We start from the raw sequence: 4,264 nt of genomic DNA, 5'->3' as shown, positions 1-4,264 counted from the left end.
ACTATGTATTAAAAACATACTTAAAAAATACAATTGTTTATAAATGTAGCTTTGATAGATGTTTGAATATGGTTTACAGTAACAAAAAAGCGTGTTATGATTGATTAAATGCGCTGATACGTCATTGTGCTGCTAAATACATAAAGCTGAGTGGAGTGGAGTACCGCTCCAAGATGGCCGCCCTAAATCTTGTCAGCAACAATAGGCGAGAGCGGTCCATGAGGCGTCTATCCTTATATTATGTCTATGATATTTTCTATGTAGCTTAATTAGCCTGAAGTAACCGCTGATTGTTAGCGTAGCAGCTAACGTTTTCATACTGTTTTCTAATGAGAGCTAATGAAAAACCACTGTTAGAGGAGAAGTTCATTAAAGACCAGGGGATTTAGTGAGGAAAGATCAGCCAGGATCAGAGCTGAAGCTGCTGTTCTCCAATCTCTGTTTCCCAGCTCAGCTTCATCATGTCGGTATTTAGCTATAAAGATGCTACGAGTCAGAGCCCAACATGCTGAAACTGTCTTTTTCTGAATGTGAAGGAAACGTATATGTATTTTCTATTACACTTCTGGATAATTTCTCTTTTATCCTTGGCTGTAGTCTGTGAACCAGGACATCTCAGAAGTCAATGGAGTTCTCCCAGTGTGACCAGCAGACTGAAGCCCTGCCTGTGACCAGTGTTCCCAGTATAATAAATAAATCTTTTATTCTTTCACTTTTTGTGTATTTTTAAATATCTCAATCTGAAGTATTAGTGTATTAATGTAGCTTATATAATGAAATAAAAAATAATTTACTCTGTTGGAATTATTTTCACTCTTTGCTGTCAATAGCAGAGTTGACATTCTGTAAATTCTCTGGAAAAAGTAAGAAAAATGTGTAGTTTAATGTTTGACAATGACTGATTTATAAATCAAATGTCATTTCTCAATAACGTTTAAAAAATAAATACAGGAAAATTATTTGTGTCTTGTCTTGAAATGTTAAATGTACATTAAATTATGGAATTATGTAAATATATTCTTTAATAAAACACTAAATATGTGTCTGTTTATCAATGTCAATATAAAAATAAGAATAATTTCTATCAAATAAAAACATTGTGTTCTTTATTCAGAAATGCCCCAAAACAATTAAATAATCACATCAAAAGTTAGAAACTCTGTCTTTAGTCATTTCTTTGATTGCCAAAAATATTAATGTGTGTGAAAAATGTGTCAATGACAGGAATTAATTTAAAATACTTTGTAGAACGGCACTTTGTGAAGTTCGGTCCCTTTACTTGCATTAGCTTACTGGCACATATTCCACATTCAATATGGCGGACGCTGTTACGTATCGCAGCAACGGGCCGACCCGCCCCATGAGGGGTCTACATATATATGTCTATGCCCACAACAAGAATTTAGCTGACCTTAATATTTCCTGTGTTTTATTTTGGTCATTATTATTAAACTTAGTGTTTGTGTGTGTGATAGGCATGTCTGACATTTATATAAATACGGAACAAATCGCGTCCCGTATCGGTTCAATACAGGACGCAATATTTAACAGCCAAATACGGGACGATTCCAATTTTTAAGGGACAGGTGGCAACCCTAGTTGAGCCCTCACATCAATAGTCCATTGATGCGAACAACAATATCCCTCAGTGCTCAGGCATCTTCTGCTGTTTTGGTTGAGCAAAGTAGGAGGGATGACCGCTCCAAGATGGCCACCGTGTTTCCTGCAACGGAGCAGTCAATGCGGGGTCTACTCTTACATTGTGTCTATGTTGGCACTGGGGTTTGTCTCCATGCGTTACTGCTCTGTATGCCATCGGTTATTATTAAACCAAGATATCAGCAAAGTCAACGGGACTCTTTATTACCACCACAACACATTAAGCCTAAAAACACAATACTGCTTCAACAGACTGAATGTTTTGCTCTTTGTGTGAGAAATATTTTAGTGTTTTTTGGTGTTGAATCCTTAAACTGTCATGATGTGGTATTGTTGTTGGTGAGGAAGACGCTGGCAGGCCCAGGTAGACATGATGTAAATGATGATTTAATGATTAATCCAAAAACCAGAGCGCAGACTGACAACACGGTGACATATGACGAGGACCCGACGAGGGACAGAGACAACAGATGGGGTTAAATACACAGGGAAGGTAATCAGGGAACTGGACACAGCTGGGTGCAATCAACAGGGAAGACACAGAGACTCACAGGGGAAACGGGACTAAAACACAGAAAAACCTCAAAAATAACTACACAGAAAACAAATCGTCACATAAACATAAAGTGGCGTTGGTGTACCTAAATAAAAATATGAGATGAATCTTTGAAACAGCATTATAAAGCATTTAGATTATTGCTTACCCCTGCATCACCTACACCACATGCCCAGACACACACACACACAGAGAGAGAGAGACAAACACCACACCCCTTGGGTAACTGTATCTTGGAAAGTGATTTCCCTCTTTAGACAGTCCTTACATGGGAAGAGTTTGGGATGAATTTGGCACTGGATTCAATTTGGAGAGGAGCACAAATCCTGCTGGGGAATTTCAGATTTGATTAATGAATGTGCTGATGCAGGGCAGTCACTGTCATGTCTTCGCCACAGACCAGCCTTTCCAACACCTTTTTTTTTGTTCAAACCAGATATTAACATTTTGTGCTGTTAACCTCTCCATTTTTCACTTTTTATAGCATCTTACTTCAGAATCAGTCAAACACCCTGATATATATCAGTTAATGTTCTAATGTGATGATAACTGAAAGCTTTTCATTAGCAGATGTTAAAATATGCAGTTAACTAAACGGGCCTTGGGGATCAGAGTGTACATGCTTCTGGTTCAAGCTAAGAAAGAAGAAATGCCTTTGGCATCTATCAGCTCTTCTCCACTTTCAGCCACTTTGCAGTCTTCATCTTGACCTGATCTCCTCTCTCGTTCTACCCTCAGCTAGGTCGAACTCAGCTGTTCCTGCTGCCACTAACATTTCACTATTAGAAATTCCAATATTACAAGAATTGAAATTAAAAAGTCATTTCTTCTGCTTTAATTATCTAAATACTGGTCAAATACTATTTAAACCTGAACTTTTAACTGATAATATAGATTATGTCAAATGTAATTTTAAAAAAAATTACATTTGACATAAACTCAAATATTTGAGTTTATGGGCTTACTTCCTCTGTCTCTGATACAAACTGGTCAGCACTGGATTGACAGCTGACATTGATATTTTAATTTCACTTAGATCTGCTGTCATAGAACCTTAAGGTTTGTTTTATCTAAGTACCAGCTTGACCTCTTCATCATGGATCATAAACTCACCCAAACTTAATCCTTTTTGACAAAACGTTGCAAACACATTTATTAAAAAACAAAAAATCATCTGGTAGAATTTTAACTTTGTTTCACTCAAAATGCTGAAAATAATTATTTGTTTTCTTCATGATGCCAACACAGAGGAAAGCGGTATTTCTTCATTTTTTGTTAAAAAGGATAAGGAGGTGTCTCAGATGTTCTTGTCACCAGCCTCTTTTTCCTGCATGTGGAAGTGAGAATTGAAAGAAGGTGGGTAAAATTGTGTTGGTCTGTCAGACAGAGCCAGGCTGCTCACATTACACTGACTCTGACCATGTAGAGTTTTAAATAGAGCAGTTTTCAACTCCTCCCTTTACAAATCACTCTATTTTGGGGATAGCATGTAGGGAGTGGAGGGAAAAAAGAAGATGAGTTGAGGATCAGTGTCTTGATTGGCAAAGAAGCTCCGTAATGGCTTTGTCAGCAGATTCTGAAATACTGGATTTATGAGACATAATTAATTCAAACAGGTTTAGTTAATGTCACCATGCCCCATTCTATGTCAAAACTTTTTTTTTATTTCTCATACTCTATCAGTGTCTGTGGCAGTGCCAAGATTTTGACCAAAATGTTCATTACAATCCATGATAACATTACATATTAAATCATGATTTAGCCAGGGTAACGAAAGGCCTAAGAGTCATTAAAACCACATGGATTTATCCCCTTAGGACCATGGATGTTTAAACGGCTGTCTTCCCATTAGATCATAAAATGTCTCTGGTCCATGGCTCTAGGAATTAAGTTGTATTAACTATTAAATGTAGAATACAAACAATATTTAGTAACAGATTGCTGCTGCAGGCAGAAGGGTAACTTTTATTAAATAAGAAAATTACTATATGGCCAGTGAACACAAAAAATGATTTTATTATATCTCCTTATATAATAAAATCAATTATG

At 36.7% G+C, this 4,264-nt stretch overlaps 1 protein-coding gene across 1 annotated transcript in view; it reads left to right on the top strand.

Moving 5' to 3' along the window:
- Nucleotides 1-4,264, top strand: part of abcc1 (ATP binding cassette subfamily C member 1 (ABCC1 blood group)) — a 111,517-nt gene that overhangs the window by 57,885 nt on the left and 49,368 nt on the right. The window lies entirely within an intron of this gene.

The sequence above is a fragment of the Poecilia formosa genome, unplaced genomic scaffold (genome assembly GCF_000485575.1).
Source record: "Poecilia formosa unplaced genomic scaffold, Poecilia_formosa-5.1.2 Scaffold647, whole genome shotgun sequence".
Lineage (NCBI taxonomy): Eukaryota > Metazoa > Chordata > Actinopteri > Cyprinodontiformes > Poeciliidae > Poecilia > Poecilia formosa.
This window is presented reverse-complemented; position numbering and strand designations above follow the sequence as displayed.